At 38.6% G+C, this 25,929-nt stretch overlaps 1 long non-coding RNA gene across 1 annotated transcript; it reads left to right on the forward strand.

Annotated features, from left to right (window-relative positions):
- Positions 1-10,010: 10,010 nt before the first annotated feature.
- Positions 10,011-24,892, forward strand: LOC121010022 (uncharacterized). The gene is made up of 3 exons (XR_005780971.1): positions 10,011-10,123; positions 12,012-12,252; positions 23,854-24,892. It is a non-coding gene; the product is annotated as an uncharacterized LOC121010022 (long non-coding RNA).
- The last annotated feature ends 1,037 nt before the right edge of the window (positions 24,893-25,929 follow it).

Genomic DNA, 25,929 nt, shown 5'->3' on the forward strand with positions numbered 1-25,929 from the left:
TTTTTAGGTGAGGTGTCTCAGCCACTCCAGCCCCCGCTAGCAAGATCTCATCCGTGACAGGGTGAACCTGAGATGGTATCCGAGCCCCTAACATCTTCTTTATCTTGCTTCCGTTTTCACTATGTTCTGGATCATGGTCACGAAGTAATATCAAGCTCTATTCCTTCCTCTTAATACTAAATAATAAGCCAGTGCGTTGAAACTGCTGTCATTAGCTGCTGTTAAAAACCCTACCTCTGGACTCATTAAGGAGGGGTTAAATGGTTTCATCCAAAACCTTCATTGTCATCATGATCACTTGTCACATGTTCTCTATATGGCCATTGCTGAAGTCTGAAAGTTTGTGTCTCCCCTCCCCCCAACTCCTATGTTGAAATCTTAATTCCCAAGCTGATAATATTTGGAGGTGAGGCCTTTGGAAGGTAATTAGGTTATGAAGGTGGGAGCCATCATGTTTGGGATTTCTGCTCTTATAAGAGAGGTGTCACAGAGTTCCCTACTCCTTCCATCATGTGAGGACACAGTAAGAAGTAGGCGTGTGCCATCCAGAAGAAGGCCTTCACCAGAACCTAACCATGCAGGTGCCTTGATCTCAAACTTCTAGCCTCCAAAACTGTGAGAAATACGTTTCTGTTGTTTGTGAGCTACCCAGTCTTCAGTGTTTTGTTATAGCAGCCTGAACAGACTAAGATAGGCATCATTGGGCTGTGTTACACACATTATCTCATTTAATCCCTAAAACAACTTTACAAGGTAAGTACTATTATTATTACCATTTTATAGATGGGGAAGATGCAGCTTATTTGGGTAAATAATATGCCCCAAGTTCTAGAGCTAATACAGAAGAGGCTGGAGTTTGAGCCATGTTTTCTGGTTGTAATGTCCATTTATAGTTCTTTGTATGATTCTCTCATCTAAGGTCAAGTGACTGAAAATAAGTGGCTTAAAATCATGAGGAAATTTTCGTACGGCATAACTTGGCCACTGATTGGCCATCACTCCAGTGTGACAATGATGAGGTTATTTGTCCTTTTTTTTTTAAGTTTATTCATTTTGAGAGAATTTATTTTGAGAGTTATTTATTTTGAGAGAGAGAGAAAGAGTGAGCAAGGGTGTCCGTATGCTACAGTATGAGCAATGGAGGGGTAGAGAGAGAGAGAGAGAGAGAGAGAGAGAGAGAGGAGAGAGAAAATCCCAAGCAGGCTCTGCACTGTCAGCACAGAGCCCGATGTGGGGCTCAAACTCACAAACTGTGAGATCATGACCTGAGCCGAGATCAAGAGTCTGACACTCAACCAATGGAGCCACGCAGGTGCCCCTATTCATTTTAAACCTGAAATGTCTTTTTTTTCTCTGAGAAAAGACCCTGTTCTTATTAGAATCAGCAGCATAGCAAGTGTAAGCATATCTTCTCATAAGTGTCTGTAGATAGTATGTTCCTGGATTGTTTTAATTTATAGTAGAAGTGGAAGAATATTATGCACATCAGTCTTATAAATAATGTGACATAAATAACAGCTGCATTTAGTGCCAAAGCAATTATTTTCTTCTGAAGTAATCATTCATTTCTTAGCGGGAACTGGAAATTTGCATTCAGCATGGTCTCCTTACATATTTGGGTGAGGCTGCTTTACTCAATTGCCTGGATGTTTAATACCTGAAAATAATTAGTTTTTATTTGAGAATTGTCAAGATCTACTGGCACTTTTTACTTTTGCCTGGGATAAGGAGCAAGATTGTATTCATAGTAGTGGTGTAACAGGTACTCGTTTGGCATTCAGCCTTGTAGGAGTGCTGCAGAGTTGATACAATGAATCCCCGGTGCCTGGTGCAGTGCTCCGCTCTTTTGGGTGTGAACTCCTTGTACAGTGATTTGGGGAAAAAACATACTATATATTGGGCTCTGTACTATATCCTGGGTACACAATGGTGAATACAACAGAAATCAACAGACCTAAACTCTGATCTCAAAGATATTTTTGTCTAGGGTAGGATGCAGGCAATAGAAGTGTAAAAAATACGGGGGCGCCTGGGTGGCGCAGTCGGTTAAGCGTCCGACTTCAGCCAGGTCACGATCTCGCGGTCCGTGAGTTCGAGCCCCGCGTCGGGCTCTGGGCTGATGGCTCAGAGCCTGGAGCCTGTTTCCGATTCTGTGTCTCCCTCTCTCTCTGCCCCTCGCCCGTTCATGCTCTGTCTCTCTCTGTCCCAAAAATAAATAAACGTTAAAAAAAAAAATTTAAAAAAAAAGAAGTGTAAAAAATACGAATTTCAGTAAGTGCTATAAAAATTGAGACGATGAAAGCGAATTGCTTAATGATCAGAGACTATGAGGGCTTCATTTTATAAGGAGGACTCGGAAGTACTAGAAGCAACTTGTCCAGGAAAAGGGCAAAGCTGTTTTCCAGGAAGGGAGAAGACAACGCATTCTTCTCTAGAGCTGGGAACAACTTGATGTTTTTGAGGAACTGACAGAGGCCAGTATAGATTGGACATAGTAAGCAAAGATGAGTTATAGCTCAGGGAGAGATCACAGAAGGTGCCAGAAAACAAGGAAGCTAAAGAAACTTTCAAAGTTAAGAAACTTTCTCTGGGCCACCTAGTTAATTAGTGATCCTTTGACACCAAGTTTCTATGACTGCAAATCCCAGCTTATGTATTATGTACCTTATGTATTATGAGGTCCTAGAATTGAGGCATTCAGTAACATAATGATGAAACTTAGTAATAATAATAATTACAGTAGCTAAAGTGATTTGGTTCTTCGATGTCAAACATTCTTCTAATCTCTTTTCATGCACAAAAGAACTTAATCCTCGTGTGAAAACTGTGTGGTATTTTATTCTTGGTGCAAAACAACATTATCCCCATCATACATATGTATGGAGGCTACATTACTTATCAGTATCACACAGCTAGTCATGGATGGACTTGAATTTGAACCAAGAGTCCTAGGACACTTTAGAGATTCAACTTTAAATGCTCAGCTTAATGACAGATTAAAACTTTTTTATTATTATTATGAAGCTATTTACAACTTACCCGAACACTGTAAGAATAGCACAGTTTCTTTTTCTTGAGGTAAAGTTGTTGATGCGTTACCACCCCTGAAAGCCTTACCAAATGATATCTACAACCTAGACACTCTCTTCCCTTACTACAATACAACTATTAATATTGGAAAAGAAAAATTGATACCTGTTTTCTGATTCAAGACTCTGTTTAAGTTTAACTTCTAGTGCCAGTAATGTCTTTATAGTAAAGGAATTCAGTCCAAGATTATATATTGTATTTTGTTGTCATGTCTGTTGAGTCTCCTTCAATTTGTAGAATTCCTCATTCTTGGTTTGGCTTTCATGACCTTGTCACTTTTGAAGATGATAAGTTGGTTGTTTTATAGAATCTCCCTCAGTTTGGGTTTATCTGATATTTCCCCATGATTAGATTCACGGGCATGCATGTGACAGAAATATTGCCGTGTTCTTGTCGTTGACTCCAGTCAGGAGCTATAGTTACAATGTGTCCCAATTTTGAAGGTAAGAATGTTGATCACCTGATTAAAGTGGTGTCTGTGGGTCTTCTTCACGCTTTTTGTGCTCCAACACCCTGCATGGGCTTTAGCTCTCACTCACAACACTCCTGCGCAAATTCCTCCCCTACCCATCTGAATTTCGCATCCCTGTGCCAGGCTACTGTGGCCACTCATTCCCCCTCCATGCTTGTGCACTACTCACCTCCAAATGAGTATCCCTTGCACCCACGCAGGCTCTGACCCTCCTAAGCTTATTCAATCCCATCTAATGGCTGTTGGACAGAATTATAAAGTAAGGAGGAGGAAAGGAAGGGAGGAAGGAAGGAAAGAAAGCCAAATCATAACTTTTAATTAAAATAAAAGACATAGAGAAATCAATCGTTTTCATTTGAGAAAAGTGCCCAAAGTGGTGCTAGCTGAAACAATGTTGAGCACATTGTTCTTTCTCATTACACACCACAGAAATTATTGCCCATGCCCAAAGAACAACAAAAACCAAAAAGCATTGTTCACCTGAATTTGCTTCTTTCAACAAAACATAATTAGGATAGGTTTCACGTACAGTGAAATATCCATCATTAGCACAAGGGCCAACCTTGCACATTATATGCATGTATTATATACATATATATGTATATGTATGTATATGTATATATATATGTGTGTATATATATATGTATTATATATATGTGTGTGTGTGTGTGTGTGTGTGTATATATATATGTGTATATATATATATATAATGGATATTATGAGCTATGATCCCTTAGTCTGCCTCATTGTACCTGCTGTTCAGTTGTCTAATCACTGTTCTCAGGATGTTAGGTGTTTTTCTAGTATGAAGAGGCTGTAATTAATCATTATGTATCCCAGTTCTTTTTTCTCTGTATTCTGGACAATATAGATATGCAACTGGAGAGTGCAATTCTGCTTGCCCTCACTTTTAGACCATAACATTGTTCACATCTGCCTTGAAGCCCCCTACCCATAATGGCATTAGCAGAGTAGTTTTGAGAACAAATTTTGGGGTCAAGCCCAAGATATACTATTTGTAACTTGACTTTGACCGCATGGCTTACTTAGGTAAGCTTCCGAATCTTTACCTTTAAAATAAGTATAATTTTGTGATGTTGTGAGGAATAACTTGGGTAAAGTGCTTAGCACTGTTTGGTTCAAGGACTGGAAAGCATAGACTTAAATGTATCAAATGCTTATCATACCTGACAGCTACTCTCCTTTGAACATGATAGCATTTTGTTAATTTCTCTCTCATAACAAGAGCTGTGTTTTATTTGTGAATCATAGAATCCCACTGGGCTGGGATCTTAAGGGCAACAACCAGGTTTCATTGCTATATCCTCAGCACTTAGTATAGTCACTCGTAACATAAAAGGTACTCCATGTATACATGAATTGAAAGATGGAGGGTGGTGGAATAGTGGAATTGTTAGATGAATGAGTATGTGGATGAAAGAATAAATGCATGAGGGGCGCCTGGGTGGCGCAGTCGGTTAAGCGTCCGACTTCAGCCAGGTCACGATCTCGCGGTCTGTGAGTTCGAGCCCCGCGTTGGGCTCTGGGCTGATGGCTCGGAGCCTGGATCCTGTTTCCGATTCTGTGTCTCCCTCTCTCTCTGCCCCTTGCCCGTTCATGCTCTGTCTCTCTCTGTCCCAAAAATAAATAAACGTTGAAAAAAAAAATTAAAAAAAAAAAAAGAATAAATGCATGAAAGGATATGTGGACAAAAGACTAAACAATTATAACAAAGAATTCAGCATTTATTGAACATCTATCATGTGCCAAACAATTAGCAATTTTACATATATGTTATTTAATTGGGTTATTATGTTATGGGAGAGAAAAACGAAGCTTAAGAAAAACTCAAACATTGTTCAGACTTTTGACTTTACCAAAAGAGCTCTAAAAATGTTTCCGTTTTGATATGACCTGCAATAGAGTCTACCTATTCAACATGATAGAAATGTTTGCTATTTATTCAGGAGATTGGATTGTGCAATTATTAAGAAAATGAGCATAGTCTAAACTGTTGAGGTGGATAACTATCCATTAGAGAAAAAAAAAAAAACAACAAAAGACTGGGTGAGTATTTCTAGATACAAACGAGCCTGTGCACTACCCTGGAGGAGACACACTTTTCTTTATTTTCTTTTTCTGGATTCAATCCAGTAATGTCAGAGATGAAGCACTAAATCTATGCAATATCTTTGAAGGATAACTCTGAGGGATTATGTGGGCACAGAATTTATAGGCTCCCACAGATCACTGCTACAACATTATCTATAGTTTCTTGGTAAAAGTTCATGCCTGTGAGTAGGAAGATGTTAACTAAAATGTGACGAGATGGTGCTCACAATAGAAGAGTAGTTATAAGAATCCGAAAATAAAAGCCCCATGGCCCATAACCCATTCCCAGAGTAAATATTTGCAGAATGTGACTACATTCTAGAATCTACAATCTGCATCTAGAATGTAGTTCTAGGTACTTGGGAGGCAAAGCCCAAGATGTATGTCGCCTGCCCTCCGGTGTCTCCTTGTCCGCAGAGGTGAAGATGCTGGGAAAATGCATAAGTTTCAGAGGTATAATGAACTCTTTGTGTATAATGCTTTGTGTAGCAGAATGAAAGAGACACAAGTGAAGCCCTGAGAATATGGTCCTTGATGGGCTGAAGGAGTTGGTGATGTTGTGGCATCAAAAATAGGTGGCTTATACAGAGAAAGACAGATACCATATGGTTTCACTCTTATGTGGATCCTGAGAAACTTAACAGGAACCCATGGGGGAGGGGAAGAAAAAAAAAAAAGAGGTTATAGTGGGAGAGAGCCAAAGCATAAGAGACTGTTGAGAACTGAGAGCAAACTGAGGGTTGGTGGGGGGTGGGAGGGAGGAGAGGGTGGGTGATGGGTATTGAGGAGGGCACCTTTTGGGATGAGCACTGGGTGTTGTATGGAAACCAATTTGACAATAAATTTCATATATAAATTAAAAAAAAGAATAAATAAACCAAGTTTTAACTTGGGTGGCATAATAAAAAAAAAAAATAGGTGGCTTTTTTTTTTTCATTCATGAAACATGAGTGGAGATCTGCCAGAAGGATAAGCGAGGCCTATTCTGAGAGAGGAACCACAATAAGACAGACTACTACACAGCTGGGATTCAAAGTGTTTCCCTATGACCCTAAAGGCTGCATATGGCTCTGATTTTCACTTAGAAAGGTTCGTTTTTGGAGAGTGACCTTTGAGTCTGAGAAAGCTGAGGTAGACAGAGGTCAGACCATGAACCATAGAGGGGAATGCAAAGAAGCACATGTGTAACCCTATTTCCTGTCATATTTGAGCCCCTTGAAACTATATATATATATATATATATGTATATATATATATATACACACACAGATACATATATATATACTAATTATATATACTATAGACTTAGATATAATTTCCAAATATATACACATATATGCACATATGTACACAATACATATACACATATATGTAATTACATATGTGTTTATTTATCTTGAGAGAGAGAGAGAGAGACAGCACAAGTGGAGGACAGGCAGAGAGAGGGGGACAGAGAGAATCCCAAGAAGGTTCTGCGCTGCCTTTGCAGAGCCCTGTGTGGGGCTCGAACACATGAAACTGTGACATCGTGACCTGAGCCGAAACCGACAGTCAGTCCTTAACCGACTGGGCCACCCAGACGCCCCTATATACTTTTGAAGTACATGTTACAAGCAACAACTTTATCAACTAGTAGATGCACACGAAAGGGGGATCTTGATCATTATTTCCTCCTTCCATTTTATAATTGTTGTTGTTTTCTTTTACAGGAATGGTCACATTTTGACTGATCTTACTCCTTCTTGTTTCATTTCATACAGTACTCGAATGAATGATAAAAAAAATTTCTTGTACCTTTCCTTATTATTTTGAGTACTGATGAAGTGTGACCTTAATAGAATTAGGAAAGTTGTAGCATCTCAGTGAATGGCCTGGTAAGGAGCATGGCTCAGTATTCATTTTTCCACCTCCATGTCATGCTGTGCTTCTTGAAATCAGTTGTGTGCTGATGCTTAATTAGTCCCCAAGAGGAGACTTTTCTAAGGACTTTCAGGTATCATTTAGCTTTTGTGTCGAGTGTGCTATCAGAATGTCCTTTCTGGCCTGTAACTTCCCCGTCTACATCATCATTCCTAGAAACAGATCTCCTGGTATGCTCTGACAGTGGTTTCTGAAATTCCTGTTGATATCCGAATTTTTTGGAAGAGCCAAAATAAACAAATAAATAAAAATAGATTTGTATAGCAAAAGATATGTATTATCCAAATCCCTTAATTTATGATGAAATGAGAATGAACATATTGAGCAACACTTAACTCACCAAAATGCTGGCTCCATTGCAATTACCATTCCTTTTCTCTATTAGACTGTATTTTGTGCCACTCATATTCTGTATTTTAAAGGCATCTTTAGTTTTCCTAAGCAAATTATTAGGTTTTCAAAAATAAGATAACACAGTTTGGTTTTTTTGAAAAGTAAAGAGCCCCTTCTAGACTCTCCCTTCCCTTTGTTGGAAGCAGTAAGCCAAGAACAAAAGAATCACAGTGGCATGTCTAAAGCTTGGAGAATTTGCTCAGAAAAGTTCCCCAAACACAGGTCTTTTAGGAGCCAGTAAATTAAACACCTGACACACTGTCTCATTGGCCCCAACACACAGGGTCATCTGATTATGCCTCCTCATAAATGGCCAAATTAATCTCAATCCCTTTAAAAGGTATAATTCCTGTAGAACCCAAGAATATGTGGTTAGTTACTGTCACTCCTGAAAAGTTCTGTTTCTCTGGTACTAACTGATAAAGACGGGGATTTCTCAAAGTCAATCACTCAAAATAAAGAACTTAAATCCGTTTTAACATACCTCTGGGAAGCAGATCTACATTAACCTCGTCTAGGACTTCTCTGGCAATAATAAGGTTTAAGAGAGTGCATAGCCACTGGTGATTTCTGCAAGTGATACAGTGAGAGGACAGAGACAATGAGGCAAACATAAAATGGGACCTGGGATTAAGGGATCTTCCACTCAGCCATGTGTAGAATGTTGGAAATTAATGTGCTATTGTTTAGCAGGCAGCTGTCAAGTTATTGTAATTTGCAAAATGCTTTTTTTTTTTCCTCTTCTCCCTCACTGAAGGCATGTTAGAAATGGCTTCATTTCTGAGGGATGACAAAGTTAATCCTATCTTGAGTTCCATTTGAAGAAAGTGACACTCAAAGCTTGTTTTGCATTTATCAAATGAGCCAGTGAGTTCAACATTTACTGAGCACCTCTGAATGGAAGACTCACGGTTGGATACCAGGGTTATAATGATGAATTGAGAACAGTCACTTCCATCAAGATATTTAATGTCTGGTGGGAGTTACAAACAGAGCAGAACTTTGTAATTTTCTTTTCTGGAAATATATGAGTAGAGGTCAGCAAAGGGTAGTAAGGGAAGACACAGATGGACCTAATGGGTAGTTTGAAAGTTTAAGAGCAATGGAATGGAGACAAACCCAGAGAAAGGAGACTAGTGCCCAGGCAAGGTCCTGGATTGGGTATGGGTCTCTGAGGTCTTTAACATATCCAGGGGCAATCTGTGTCTCCACAGAAATATCTCACTGTATTAGAATTATATAACGGTGTTTATTAAATACAATTTAATTACAAGCCCTTGAGCAAGAACTGTGTTTTATCTTCTAGCATCTAGCAGTGTGTGATATCCTGTGTGCACAAAGTAATCAAAAAGTGGCAGAAATTTAGCCACGCCTAAACAAAGATTTTGAGAAAACTATTAGTGGCACAAATCTAAGTTCAAAAGAAACAAAACACAGGGCTATGACTGTGATACACAACAGCAGTTCAGAAGCTAGGACAGCAGTAAACGCTTCAGGAAATGGGGATCTAAGGTGGGCAAGGAGCAATCATCTGGCATATCGGCTCTAATAAATAAAGGGATGCTTAGGAATAGTTCATAAGAGGTGGTGAATTGTGAGGGTGCAGGGCCAGTTGGTAAGTTTACCAGTACAGGAGTTGTTCAGATGAGCTGAAGAAATAACTAACTAAATAAGTAAACAAATAACAAAAAGGACCTTCATCCCTTTGCATCCTCTTTATGCCAAGGCATGCCAGAATAATGATTGCTTTAAACTTCCATGACCCCTTCCCTGCATTGATCTGCTGATGAAAATCTTCCAATCATAAGGACTGCACTGCACCCCAAATAGAAATGCCATAAAGTTTATTTTGATAAATTGTACTCATTCTGTACCTGAGAAGCCTACCACAGATGGAACATATATCAGATGATTACCTGGGTTCCCACTTGCTGAGGATGTCCTACTTGCCAGTTGGTCAGAAGTGATCAGCCACTGCAGTCTTATTTTGATCCATTGCATTTTATTTTTTCTGCAGCCAAAGAACTTGGCGTCCAAACAGAAGTGTCGTCACTTGATAATGGATATACTTGAATCTGCCAAGCTACCCATTCAGCAGCAGGATATTTGACAGCCTTTCTGATTAAAGAAAAGAAGGTACTTCACAAAAAAGTTCTCTCATGTTCATGAATTTTCAAGGTGGGACTTTTATTTTCCATCTGGCATCTGTTTGTTTCTAATTTTCTCACTTTAGGCGAACAAACTGTAGGGGATTTAGGGAGAGTTCAAAGATATCATTCTGAGGCATAAGGGCAATCACCTGTACCACTTTTTAAAGAACTGTAGGTTAATCGGCTCACTTCTCTGGGCTTAAGCTTATTTGTCTGTAAAAAAGTTTCCATCATTCATCTCTACATTCATTCATTCATTCATTCAACAAGTATGTACTGGAAATGTAGTATGTGGCAATCTATGTACCAGTAATATGATGGTAAGAAAAAAATCCTCTATTATCAATGAATTATAAGGGGGGAAACCTTTCCCATTTTTCCCTTCTAAGTTATTTGACTGGTCTAATCATTCAATTGTCCTGAGACAGATTAACAGGAGAAAAACAAATCTACTTGTGTATATATGGGACTTATAAAAATATGGGAATTCAAAGAAGTGACCAATGCAGGCAGCTTTCAGACAAAGAAACAATACATTTGTGAAGAATGGATAAAACAGAAGGTTTGGGGTTGGGGGAGTAAATAAGTGAAGCAGTAAAAAGTTTTGTTTATACAGCCTTCTGGCTCCTTTACCTTCCCTCTCTCCGGTGGTAAGGATGTCTCTCTTCCTTACCCAAATGATCCCAATTTATGCCTCCTAATAATATCAAAACAAAAGAATAAATTTAAAGCTGTAGTGTAGGATTTATTAGTGCTTAGGCAAGAAGCAGAAGGAGATGTCATTTTACCCTTTAATAACTCTATTTATTTATGCACTAACACAGGTAAGCAATCGTTATTTAGAAGGAAAGCAAGAAAATGACAAATTAAATACTACTACTACTACTACTAACCTCTCAAAATGTACATTGGAACTAAATGAACAGAATTCTATTCTGAGTTGCTCTAATTTTATAGACAATTCCTGTGGGTGTTCAGAATAGAGTCAGTAAAGGTCAACAACATTACATGTGATCCAGGACCTTCTCACAAGCTCCTCCAGCATGTGAAGAATTATTATGAGACCAGGGGCTCTTTCTTCTCCTAACAGCAGGTCCCTTTTAGTGGAGAGAAAACAACAGTTGAAAAGGAAGAAGTCAATATAAGAATGCTATATCAAGGTCACTGTGATATGGTTATTAAAACAACAACAACAAAACACTGCAAAAAGATGCAAGCTTGACTTATACTACTGTGACCCTGGGCATATCGTTTATTCATTTATAATATGCATTGATTACATATCATGATATGTCCTTGATTTTAAGAGGTTTGGTCTACTAAGGAGGACAATAATAGTTACAAAAACTTCTATAAGAAGAGAACTTTGACAGGGAAGAATATCATAGGGAAATGGAGAACTAAAACTTGCCTATGTCAGTCAGAGAGACCTTCACAGAAGTGGAACCTTTTCAGGCATTTCAGCTGAGGCATGAAGACTTAATTAGTGGAGGATTTTCAGGCTGCAGGAAACTTAAGACAGAACAAAGAGCCACTTACAATTTCTCATGATCTCTCAGGAGACTACACAAGTAGGTCAGAAGGGCAGGTGGATATGGTATGTGAGCATGTGTGGGGGGGAGCTGAGGCAAGAAACAGGATTGGGGATGAATTATGATGAAATTCATAGATTAGCCTGAATAGGTAGAAGGGAGATACCACAACATGATTTCTCTGCACTTCAGTTTTTCACCTTTTAGATCAGCATGAGAATGCATATATGTTTTCTCATTTAATAGTTGGAAAAACCTCAGAAGGTAAGCATCTGGCACTTTGTCAACACTTAATTAATATCAGTTGTATGGGGGGGAATAATTTTCCCTTTACCCTTCCAGGTTCTTGGCTGAGACTTCCCTGTAATAAAGATGGATCAACATGAAAACAACAAACTGAAGTTTAGTAACAAGTATACATCCTGCATACATGGAAGAGACCCAAGAAAACTGTGTAACTCCCCACAGTGGTCCAAGCCATCACCTTAAATATCCTCTCTACCTAAAGACAGAAGAAGATGATGCTGGGCCAGACCGGGAAGCCAGTTCTGGGAGATTTTTAGACAAAGCACAGTAACCAAAGGTATGATTTTTGTGCAGATTTAAGTCACTGCCTTCTCCATTGATAACAGTTTCATTGATTTAGTCATCCATTGATTTAGTCATCTCCCTCTTCCTGATACAAACAAGGTGCCTCTTACAAATGGAGATTTCCTTTATAAATGTAAATATGTCTCACCAAAGGATAACTTTTACTTTGTTTTCAGAGTTTTTCCTGTGCCTGCTGCTGGTTATTAAAAATAACCAACCTAAAATAGTCATTTTGCCAAAAATGCATATTTTGTGGTGGCCAGTTCTGCTCTGCTTCTGTTGAATGAGAATCCTATTGATACTGAAAAGTAGAATGAGGTGTGTTTGTGTGTGCATGTGTATGTGTGTGTGATGTACAAATACAGTGACAAAACTTCCTGTAAGGAAAGAGATGGAAAAGAAGTACCTTTTCTCCTAGATTTTCTACCCTAAAATAAAAAAATAGATAACCAAAGAATATTCTAGAAGAATTTATAAACACTAAAGTTTGTAGGGGAAATATTATTTATTTTATTAAATTTTATTTAACTTTGTTTAGAGTTTCAAGTACCAGATAGTGTTGGTAAATGTTTCAGAATAAAGATCCTATTTGATCCTAACTGATCCGATACTTCCAGATCTATGTAGTCATAGAGCAACTCCACTAAGAAGTTAATTGCTGTCCCTATGTTCAAGTGAGGAATTATGTGTATGTGCAGTTTGGTGGTTAGAGAATTGAATGGAGTTTACACTGTTGAGTAGCAGAAACCATAATCCATATGACTGTAGTAATAGCCTTCTATAAAACTTAGCTGCCATTCTCTCTTCGTGAACTCAGATCCCATACTCTAGCAGAAGTAGAAGGAAGACCTAAAAGATGGCAATAAACTCTGCTGTGCTTTTTACTACTTTTTAAAGTTTATTTTGAGAGGGAGAATGAGAGAGAGTGGGGGAAGGGCAGAAAGCAAGGGAGACGGAGAGAATCCCAAGCAGGCTCCTGATTGTCAGCGCAGAGCCCAATGTAGGGCTTGAAATCACAAACTGTGAGATCATGACCTGAGCTAAAATTTAGAGTTGGCCACTTAAAATTAAGAGTTGGCCGACGAGCCACCAAGGTGCCCTTGCTTTTTAATTCATTCTCTTCATTAGAGTCCTGTAGTGATCTACATACTTGTGTTTAATGCTCCGTTGTGACTTTGACATCTCTATATATCTACCAATTATATTAAATTTCTCCTTTTGAATATTGCATCTGAAAAGCAAAACACAATAAAACAAAAAGAAACACACAAATGCAGATGCCCAGACAAAACAGTGCCACAAATTTATTCAAATGGCAATGATAGAAGGGAATACAGGGAGAAGACAGACAGATAGGGAGGTATTTTGCAGTTTCTCAAGATAATGTGTTTGTACTTTGATTTGTGTGTGTGCGCACATCTTTAACATTATTACCTCCTCTGAACTTTAAGGACATGTTGGGGAGGACAAAATTTTTACTCTACTCTTCAAGATTCTTTTGGTTGGTCTAATAATTAAATTGACATGGAAGAGGGGCATCTGGGTGGCTTAGTTGGTTAAAGGTCCGACTTTGGCTCAGGTCATGATCTCATGGTTCATGCACTCACACCCCACATCAGGCTCTATGCTGACAGCTCAGACTCTGGAGCCTACTTTGTATTCCGTGTCTCCCTCTCTCTCAGCTCCTCCCCTACTCATGCTCTATCTCTACCTTTCAAAAATAAATAAATGTTAAAAAATTTTTATAAATTTAAATTGATATGGAAGAGATGAACAGGAGAAAAACAAATTTAATTACATACATGCAGAGGTTCCATAAGAATATGAAACTCACAGGCAATCAGGCAGTTGAAGTTTATAAGCTGTCCTGAGCTAAAAAGAAGTGGGTAGGGGTCTGGGACTTTAAGGGAAAGAAGACAATTCACAGGAAGATGAAAAAGAGTAAATATTTGGTAAACAAGTGTTCACTGGATCACACAGAAACCATGGGACATGGAGAGGAACTTTAACAAACAGATTTTGCTAAATGCCTCTTTGTCTACCACCCACATTTCATATTACAATGTAGTTACCTGTGGTGATAGCTCTCTTCCTGAAGCAGATCCTCTACCTATACTCTTTTAGACATTTAGGAGAAAGGGCAAAGAGTCTTTCTGAGCCTTCTGTTTCTCAAAAAGAATCAGCCTAAAATAATCCACATGCCAAAGAGACACATTTTGGGGTGGCAAATTTTGTAACCCTACAGACATGTCATGGTACTCCCACAATTCTGCAATAAATTTACAATGTATTAAGAAAATGAAGCAAGGACTCATATGTTCATCTGTGTCAATATGATATATGCTTCATGTGACCTATGGTTTTTAGACGTGATCTGTCATATAGGTGCTCAGGAAACATCTATTGAATGCTTAATTAAAGTTACTTACTTATCAGAGAGGAAAGGGTAGTATCAGTATAGGTAATTATTTCATTATGTCTTTATTTCCTGCTTTTTTTTCCCTTATATCCTTCTCTTTTGATGAAGCAGCCTGTCCAGCTTTTCTCCTTTCTTTCCAAAAAATTCTGTTCAATTCCAAAGGCAAATGGCAGAAGATTTTCGAATGTGTGGGTATATATGTATGTATAAGCCTCTGTGTGTCTGCGTGCATGAGTTTCATTGTGTATCCATTAGTATGTATGTATGTTCCTATGTATTGATATAGGCATGAATTTGTGTACACAAGCTGTTTACATGCACATAGATGTATATCTGTGTACACGTGTCTGCATGTGTGAGCTTGTCTCTGTATACACAGGTCTATGTGTATCTGTATGTATGCACTGTATATCACACATACAACGTGTGTGCTATGTGTGCATGTCTTTATGTGTGTATTTTTTAATCCATATGTATCTGTGTGCCTGTGCAGACATATGTGTGCCTCTGTGCACATATGTGCCTTTGTGTATATGTGAATTTGTGTGTGTCTGTGTATATAGTTACCATGTGCATGTGTGTCTACTTGTGTTAGTTTGTGTGTCTATACGCACACACCATTAAACCTACTTCCTACTTTTTAAATAAATGAAAGTGTTGCTTGCAGAAAAAATAAGCCACTTAGAGCCTAATGTTCTGGAAAAATTCATATTAAAAGACATCTGCTTATACCAAATTCTGTTTTGTCTACATTTAGCCACAGGTGTTAAAAAAATGATAAGCACTTGGAAAGTAGACAAACCAAAAACGGTAAGAGTATTCATATTTATCTTAGCTTTCACAATGAATCAAACTATAAACAATGAAGAAAGTGAGTTTTCATAAGTGAGTTCTGTTTGGTATAAATGGGAGTCATTTCTCACAGAAATGTGCTGACAGTAGGCACATTCTGAAAGCTTATAGTGCAATGAATCTGCTTACCTGATATTAATTTACTTTTTATAGTTTTTTAAATACAATATTGATTAAATTAGCATTTGGATTAATGACCTTTTAAATTCAGAGAGACGGTACCAGTACTGTCTTAATACAGAATGATCCTTGTAAGACCAAAATGTTTGAAAATCAGGGTATTTTCTAAATATTTTATACCTATATTCTGCATCTATGATTATATATTCACAACATATATTTATATTAATTTATACTATATAAACATATATACATAAATTTTTAGATATTGAGGTGTTATGCAGATATGCACACATGCATGTATTTGTTATACATATTTATATACAGACACATATATATGACATAAATCAAAGTCAATTAATGTAAGTTATCTCAAAAATTCTCTTTGAGCCCCTGATAAATGCTATATTATTATGCTAGATACAGAATACCAAGTGACAAAACACATGCCGGACTTTAAGGAACTCATTGAAAAATGAAAATATGGGATCCTTTGTTCAAAAAGCAGAAAAAAGTGTTTTTAAAGGTACACACAAAGATTTTTCCTGTTTTCCATGTTCTCTTCCTCTTGACTTGTCATGGTGTTTTGTTTTTTAATTCGCTAGCAAATGTTTGTCTAAGTGTAGAAAAACTAAAATCTTAAGTTATTAGCATGCATTTTACCATTCGTCTTTATATTGTGCAGTGACAGTTTTAAATTCAAATATCAGAGCATGTAACCTTTATGCAGAATTGCTGAAATTACCTAGTCTTAATACATGGTTCATCCTTCAGGGGTGCCTTGAACTTCCCAGAAGAGAGGAACACAAGCCAGTCTCCCAAAGTTTGGAAGGAGGAAAGGAGGAGAGCACCAGATAGGATGTTCTGGTGATGCAGAGCAGGGGGATCCTTAGGGAACAAACGAGGACTCTCACAGGTACGTTGCCCCTCTTATCAGAACATCAGACCTTATTGCCAGTGTCCTAGCCAGAGATGGTGTGCGAATTTGAGCTAGGCATCTCCCCGTTCTCATGAGCCAATCACCTCACCATGGAAGATGGGCAAACTCCCCAAGGATCTTTAAACCTGGTGCCTGAAAGTGCTAGGTACCTAGATAGAGATTACCAAATCATACTGCCACCAAGAAGCAGCCTCCCTATGGCCAGACACCTGCCAGATAATCTGGGGTCCTGGCAGGTCACTGTGGGAGGGCTGCCACCAAGACCCTCCCCAAGAGACTATGGGTATGTGCACCAAGCCTTCCCTTCACCTAGAGGAGGTGAATGGAGGCAGCAATGGGGAGGCAGGGTGGGAAGGGGAGGCTGGGCTGGGATCCCAGTGGTAAGGGAATGGACAGCTGAGAATCTGTTCCTGGGAGGCTATGGGAGGTGGAACCGCTGGTGAACCAGGTTCCAAGACCCAGGCACATGTCCCATTAACCCATCTTACAATGCACAAATTCAAAGAAACGAATAAATATTTCAAGATAGCAACTACAGAGAGCATTAACCCTTCTGGAGAAGGTGAACGGACTGGTCGCATACCCGTAACACCAGACATGAGTAGACAAGATATAGTTCAATGGAGCAACAGAAACATATACTTGAGTACAGATTTGTCATGGAGAAAGGTGTTAAGGGACAGTTCCTAAAGAAGTGAAGACCTGAGCTAAATTTTGAATCTGAATCTGAGTTCTTTGAGCCAGTAAAGGTTGGGAAATGGCATTCCAGGCACAAGAAAGCCCATATCCCAAGCCTCAGAAACGTGGAAGGTCATGGCATATTTGGAAAGCTGCAAATGATGATATAGTGGCAATGTGTTTGTGTGTGCCTGCTTACACGTGTATGGACGGTAAACAAAGGTGCAAGGGGAGTAATAGGCATTTGGGAGTTGGTTTGCATTGTGATAAAACTTGTATTCCTCTATAGGAGCTTGGAGCTCTATAGATACTTGCGATGAATTAAGACTTGGTATGTATACTCAAGCTCAAAAATGAGACCTTCAACTGACAAACAGCAAAACAGAACAGGGTACATTATACTCTCCAGTCTCAATGTCAGAAATGTGTCATTGATATGCAGCAACATCAAGCCAGCAAAGGTCTTAGGTTGAATGGGAAGAAAAGAGTTCACATATTAGACTACTTTGTTTTTAAGAGTTTTCTGATTTCCCCCTATTAGGGCATGTCATTCATGTTATTAAATAACTTTTGTTAAATTGAACTTGGCAATGAGGTTTTAGGCCACCATCACTATAGGTATATGCCTGCATAACACCCCATATAATTTTCTTACTAAGCAGAGAAATCACTTTTAAAACTATCTCCATTTCATTTGTGTTTGATTTTTTGGGGAAAAAAATGCGAGAAATAAGCATTCTTTTTTCCTGTCCTCTACCTTGCTTATAAAGTTAGGATTGTAAATCTGAGATTACAAACAAAAGCAGAAATATTTGCATGGCATATTCTTTGTCAATGACTCATAACAAGAAGAGATTTCAGTGTTTACCATGAAATCTACTTTCCAAAACACAAAACTTAGGGGATCCCTAGATCTTCTTCATCTTCTCACTTTATAAAAGGTCCTGCTTTCAGCATTCCCAAAGTATGCATAGTCTTCTTGTTTTATACACTCCTGAAATCCTACATTAACTTGCCCCAATGGTGGAGAATATATTTGATTATGTAATGCTGACATTAAAAGCAAAAGAGCCAGTTATTTACCAGCAAATTGAGTTTATCTGGGAATTGCAGAGGAATTGAAATTCAGGGTGAACAAAGTGTGATGAACCATAGGCAAGTCCAGAAGAGTGAAGAGAGGGACTTGCTTCTATAGGAGAAAGGAGGAAGCTGCATGGGGCTGTTTTGCTGATTTCTTACTGACTAATCTGTTGCCAGTTCAGTTGGTGAAATCCTTTCTTCCTCCCGCTGGGGTGTGTCAAGTATGCTTCCTTCTGTGGGGGAATTTGAGCTGTGCTTCCTGCTGTCAGTGGTGGCGCCTGAGAGCTCCTCCTTTAGGGCTCCTCAACTCCATTTTAAATGAGGTTTCCTTTATTTATTTTTTTGCAATATATATGTTAAAATATGCTTAATGTAGTATCCCTTTCTAGTCAGATTTCAAATATAACGGGGACCATGTTTTTTTATTCCCTTTGGCACATACAGGCCACTAGCATTGATGTTGGCTAGTAGGCAGCTTTTAATATTTGTTGTATTAAATTGAAATCCATTACATGAATTAGCCAATGGTAATTAACTCATTTTAAAAATCATAAAGTGGAGGCATAGTCTTGAACTTCTTTCTTCAAAACCGGTATTTAATTTCTTTTTTTTTTTTTTTAAGGTGTAGCTTAGGTTACAGATTCACAGCCTGAGTCATAGACCCCTTTATCAGGAGTAGGATGTGTGCGAGTAGATCATGTAGAGGTGATGTTGAATTATAAGAGGGATCCAGCAATCCACAAGCATGTTAAGATCGCAGTCAACGAACCCTAAGTTTTAACTAATATTATGTAGATGTTCATGGAATTTGAACTTGTTAGGGAGGTCTCTTTATTTCTAACAGAGTGAGGAATCCATGGTCTGTTTGAGGTTAAAACATAGTTTATGAGTGTGTTTCTGTGCATGTATGTGTGTTTGGGCTGGGAATATTGTCGGTAGAGATGGGATGCATTCTTTTTTTCTCTTTAATATTTATTTATTTTTGAGAGACAGAGACAGACAGAGCGTGAGCGGGGGAGGGGCAGAGAGAGAGGGAGACACAGAATCCGAAGCAGGCTCCAGGCTCTGAGCTGTCAGCACAGCCTGACACGGGGCTTGAACTCACGGAGTGTGAGATCATGACCTGAGCTGAAGTCGGGCGCTCAACCGACTGAGCCACCCAGGTACCCTGGATGCATTCTTTTTTTCCTAGAGTGTGTTACTATTCCCTGTAGAACTGGGCTATTTTTGTCACCATCCTCATCTGCTTTACTTTTTTAACCTAACATTTTAAATGTAAATTATTATGCTGAGCATTTACCGTGTGTAAACGCAAAACAAGCTGATGAACATGCACTCACTTTCATCCTTAAAACAATCCTGGCAGATAAATATTCTTATCTGTATTATGAAGACCTCGAGGCTGCCAGGGAGTAAGAGACTTTCCTCCAATTCCTGGAGTCCTTGATGGGCAGAATCTGGGATTCAAACCCAAGTCATTTAAACTGCAAAGCCATTGTTCTTTCCCCATATATGTTTCTCAAAATGTTGTTCATGGATCAGCTGTAGCAGACTCACTGGTGGGCCTAGAGTCCTGGCTAGGAATGCGTTTGCACATATTTAGAGGGTGTCATTCATGGGACATCCCTGCCCGGCCCGACCTCCAGGACTATAGAATCTCTGGAGAGGGGGACCCAGGAATCTGCATTTGAACAGGCATGAGAACCACTATACCACATTGTGCTGTTATGTAAGAGAAATTATAATTGATGGAATTTTAAGTCTACATTTAAGATCAAAATTGAGAGAGGTATAAAATAGCAAAACAGGATCCAATGATTGCTACAACAAGAAGTCACTTCCTTCTATCTTCCTTCACCAACTCTCAGGTTCATATTGCTGAGTATATACTGGCTATGAACATTTCCATTTCGGGCTGATAGATCTGAGCATCAAATTCTATCATTAGGCAGCATTTCCTGTGGCTATATGTTAGACATTGGAGCTGCTGCCTGTATAATAAGTTTTGCATGTGACGTCAAAGGTCTATTCTCAGACCTTTAAGCTGATTGGGATTTTCTTAGTCTTTGTTTATTTTGGGAAATAGTTTAATCTAATCTTTATATATGCTAAGAAAATGTCAATTTTAGCTCAGTCCAAATACTGTATAATCACAGCACTCTGATGTAAACTCCGGAGCTGAACTTGAGCAAACTCCACACATTCCATTTTGTAACGTAATAACCAAGCTTAAATCTGACTGCACTGGGAAACGACCAAAAACGTAAGGGCAATTTAAAGCCTAATGATCATATTTGCTGCTGCTGATGGCGATGATGATGCCTGTTCTCTAAAATGACTCCAGCGAAGGAAAGCAAAGTAATTGATTCTGAGCTTCTAATTTTAAATTAAAAGGAAGGAATGAAGGATAGGCAGATGGAAGGGAGAAAGGAAGGAACAGAAAAAAGAAAGAGAGAAAAAGAAAATTGTTTTATCCAGCAACTGATCTGCAGTTTTTCCAAAATGCAAAAAAGTTTCATTTTCAGTGGATATACTTCTGTCTTTCCTGGTCCAGATCCAAAATCAGAAAGACAAAGTTGATTGCTCCTCACCTGTGTTGTATCTGCTCTGCATATCCAATAAATATTTATTTCTACCTTTTTGGTCATCGGCTTGCTGCAGGAGGCAGAATAAACTTAGGGGTTAAGAGCATGTGTACTGTAAACAGACTGCTATGAATCAGGACCCTGCCTCTTTACATTGTGTAAATAAATTTAACCTCGTCGCTCTTGGCTTTTACTCCTTTCCTAAAGGGAGGGATGATAACACCTCGTATCGTTTTGAATATTAATCAAGATAATATATGCAAAACGGTCTGCCCAGAGGTTGCTACACGTTATGTTCTCATAGACATAAGTTATTAATAAACCCACATAGATTTTAGAACAAAAGGCTGGTGAAGACATTTATTAAGGATGATTGATTTGGAGATCCAGCTTGAAAGAAGTTGGTCAGTGGGCTAAGCATAGAGTACAGGTGTTGATGGTATCATAGCTTAACAAGTAGAGCATTTATTTGACAAGTGGTGCTAATGTAGCTCGTTGGAAGAAGAAAAGGGACTTTACATCGATCATTTGACTTCTGGGAGCACACACTGGGCTCTGTGCTCCACGTTTATTAATTCTTGCATCCGGGTTTGAAAGGTTGAGAATTAACCAGAAAACAATAACCACAAAAACATGGAATGAAGAATTTTATTTTGTGGGAGGCCATTGATTATAGTAGAAATGGTAGTCTTAGAGTTTCTAACATTTCCTTCCTCAAAAAGCCTGAGCAAGTCATTTTACCTTCTTTTGCATCTGTAAAATGTAGCACTGCCTGCTACATCCCAGCGGGATGCGAGCACAATCCTGAGACAATGAGCAGAGTATTTACACAATATTAGAATTTATAAAATAATCTTTCAGACATTATAATGTTTCGTTTCATTTCATTTTATTTTATTTTATTTTATTTTATTTTATTTTATTTTATTTTATTTTATTTTATTTTGTTTTATTTTATTTTTCCTGCTCTTCCTTATAAACAGGTATGTCCATAGTGTCACATAAAACTGACCTATAGAGTTGCTACAACTCCTCTACACCAATACACTTATTTATTTATTTTGAGAGAGCATGCATGTGTGTGCATATGAGTGGGGGAGGGGCCGAGAGAGAGAGAGAGAGAATCCTAATGAGGCTTCACACTGTCAGCACAGAGCCTGATGCGGGGCTCAAACTGATGAACATGAGACCATGACCTGAGCCTAAATCAAGAGTCAGACACTTAACCAACTGAGCCACCGAGGTGCATCCAATACACTTTTTAAATGTCTTTTTTTTTCTCAGTAACCTACTCATTTTACTTTGCAGAATCCCTCTTCTGCCCTGTTGGATGAGTTTTTGTTATCCTTTAAGACACATCACTCTCTCAAAAATAAATAAACTTAAAACAAAAATTGGGGGTGGGTAGCCTGGGTGGTTCAGTCAGTTAAGCATCCTACTTCGGCTCAGGTCATGATCTCATCATTCATGGGTTCAAGCCCACATCGGGCTCTGTGCTGGCAGCTCAGAGCCTGGGGTGTGCTTGGATTCTGTGTCTCTCTCTCTCTGCCCCTTCCCCACTTGTGCACACACATACACACACACACTCTCTCTCTCTCTCTCTCTCTCTCAAAAATAAATAAACTTAAAAAAATGACACATCAAAATGTCCTCATCTCTCTGAAGACTTGCTCTCTCTATCTAGTCTCCTATATCTGGCCATTACCTCTTTGTGGTCACATAACAATTTTCATATGCCTCTTAGTACTCGTATCAAATTACCTTCTAGTTTTCTGCATGCCTGTCTATATCTGTAGACAGCTAGCTTCTTGAAGAAAAGACATATTCATTTTTGTATTCATTGTATCTTGCATGTTATCTGGCAGAGACATGTCTTCATTTGGTACACGCTTGTTAAATGCAACAATATTCGCCCACTAATATTAGTACCATTAATATTAAAGAGGCATTCCTATTTCAGTTTTGGACACATTACCATTAGGGAGAAAATCAGATATCAAAGAAGAAATTCCCGTTATGCTTCATGTAAAGCATGAAAAAAATCCTGATATATCTACCATATACCAAGGATAATGGTGCAATTTTAATATAATGTAATAAAGAAGCATTCATAGCATATATTATGTGAGTCATATCCCTTCTTCAAAATGTATTGTAGGTATTTCTGGCTCTAAATTGTTAAAAAGGTCTTGGGGCTTCTTCCTGCATTCAATGCCTCCCTCTACCCCTCTACCCTAAACACACGTATATCCTAAATTCAAACACTTCTTGATCTGAACTCTCTCTCTCTTTTTTTTTTTTTTCTCAGCAGCTATTCACTTTTTCATTAGCTCTAATAGTCCCAGTAGAACTTTGATCTCACCATTCTTTCATTATATCCATTTTACATTATCCTACATTATATTCAGGAGTTGCCACATCATGGGCATGCTGACACCAAGTAGGGGTATAGTTAGTAGTTTCAACACACTCCTGGTAAGGTTGATTAGCACTGGGCAGCTGAGCATATAGTTTAAAACCCTTGACCAATAGCACTTGGATTTCATTATGGTCTCATGCCCGTCTATAGCTAAGTGGACATGAAATCAATATGCACTCATGGAAAGCTGGCCCTGATGAGATACATTCTAAATAATGCAGCATATTGTAACAGTCGGATGGTGCGTAATTCCCTCCATCTAAAACAAAATTGATTTTTGTCTTCTAACTATTATCCCTGCTCTGCAGAGAGATCTGTTTCACTTAGTTTCAAACATTTCAGCCATGCACCATAAACAAACACTAAAAGATTCCATAATATTCTCAAGATCGTCCACTCTCAGCAGCAAAGAAGTGCCACTAAGAATGCTAACGGCTAAGAAGTAATAAACCATCAAAAACTCCATTGCAAATGCTCTGAAAATCCCTTTCCTTCCACAGCTCAGCAAGACACAGCTCTGTTTACACTCTCAGGCCATGATCCATAAAGTTGCCTTTGGCCTCAACTGACCCCCTTTCTCCATGTCAGAATTGGAGAGAAGAAACACTCACAAGATGGAATAAAGAATTGAATGGTCTACTTCTTGTTTCTGCCAAGTTAGTGTCTGCTACAAAAAGAGAAACAAATGAAAAAAAAAAAAACCTAATTAACTTAAGTCTAAGTAAGTGCTTCTTATTAATATGCATATGAATCTCCTGGTGATCTTGATAAATTTCTGCTTCACTATTTCTGAGGTAAGGCCTGAGATTCTGCATTTCTAACAAGCTCCCAGGTGATGTTGATACTGCTTGTCGGAAGACCACATTTTGAGTAGTGTGTTAGCAGAATTTTAATGAAGCCCCTCCCCAGCCAAGGGGAAAGGAGTTTGCTGTTGTAATTAAAGTCTCAAGTCAGTTGACCCTACGATATGGAGGTTATCCAGTGGAGCCTGATCTAATCTCATACGACCTTTAAATGGCAGGCTCTAGAGGGAAAAGAGGAGTCAAAGACATTTGAAGCGTAAGAGGGGTGTGACCGGCTGCTACTTTGAACGTGGAGGGGGCACATGAGAAGGACTCTGTCGACTTTGAAGAGGTGAGCATGGCCCCTAGTTGGCAGCCAGAAAGGAAATGGAGACCTCCAAACTGGCTGACACCTTCGATGAGCTGGATTCCACAGCAACATGAATGAGGTTGGAAGGGGGTTCATACTCAGAAACTCTGGAACAGATAGCTGCCTGGCTGCTTTCTGCCTTGTGAGGCTCCACGTGGGGAACCCAGCTTGGCCGTGCTGTGCCCAAACTTGTGACCCACAGGAACTGTGAGATAATAAATGGTGTTGTTTTAAGCTGCTAAATAGTTGGTAATTCGTTACACAGCAACTGGAAACTAATTCAGGTAAGAAGGTTCTAATTCAATCCAACCAACTAAAATTTTGCCATTCGTGTCTGGGTAAGAAGTTCTGATCGTTTTTCCCTCAAAACCTAAGGACAGTCTTTTTTTTTTTTTTTTTTTTTTTTTTTTGGTTTAGGTTTATTTATTTTGAGAGAGAGAGAGAAAAAGGAGGAGGGGCAGAGAGAGAGGGGGAGGGAGAGAATCTCAAGCAGGCTCTATGCTGTTAGTGTAGGGCCCAACTTGGGGCTTGAACCCATGAGGCCGCAAGACCCTGACCTGAGCTGAAACCAAGAGTCAGAAGCTTAACCTACTGAGCCACCCCACCCCAGTACCTCTAAGGATAGTCTTTTTAAGACAGAGAACAAAGAATTTGCTGTCAACAATTTACATGTAGTAATCTCATCATAAATCTCTCACTACTGCAATAAATTGTCAAACTTCTCTGGCCTTAGTGTCCTCAATTTAAAAAAAAAAAAAGATTAATAACATCTGTTCTAAACAACTATCGCTAAAGATAGGTTAGGAATCACAGACAAAATAATGAAAAAAAGACGTGTAAACTGGAAAATGCTTGACATATATACAGAATCAGATACGGCACTCGTTGAAATTATGCCTCATTGAACTTTTCTCTGGTCATAAAAAAAGTTCTTGAGATGTTAAAATACCGTAGCTTACTGCTCAAAAATCCCATCATTCTAAGTGAGACTCGATGAAAGTGAACATAAACACTTTGAAAATACCTTGTTGTCATCTACTCTTTTTATCGGAGATAGTAATTTAACAGCAGAGTCTCAGATACAAATGTATATCATGTCTTCTTTAAGAGCTGTAAAGTAAAAGCTGTATTTTATTGGATTAATTGGAGAAACAAGTCCATTCCAACTTTCTTTCTCCTTTGCTGTCATATGCACTTAGGTAGATTGTAAATTATTCAGGTATTATTTGCAAACAAGATTGTTCTCAGGTGAACAGAATGGAAATTGCTGAGAGAGGATATGGGTGAGCTGTGAGTTAGGAAAGAGCTGTGCAAATGTGCTTAGGGTTAACAGAAGAGTTATCTAATATTTAATGTCTTCCCCATGCATCGTGCCAAATCATTATTTTATGGCAACCTTTCCTCTGTTTTTAGTGTGTGTTAAC

This window comes from Herpailurus yagouaroundi, unplaced genomic scaffold (assembly GCF_014898765.1).
Source record: "Herpailurus yagouaroundi ecotype Mexico unplaced genomic scaffold, PumYag 190, whole genome shotgun sequence".
NCBI classification, from domain to species: Eukaryota; Metazoa; Chordata; class Mammalia; order Carnivora; family Felidae; genus Herpailurus; species Herpailurus yagouaroundi.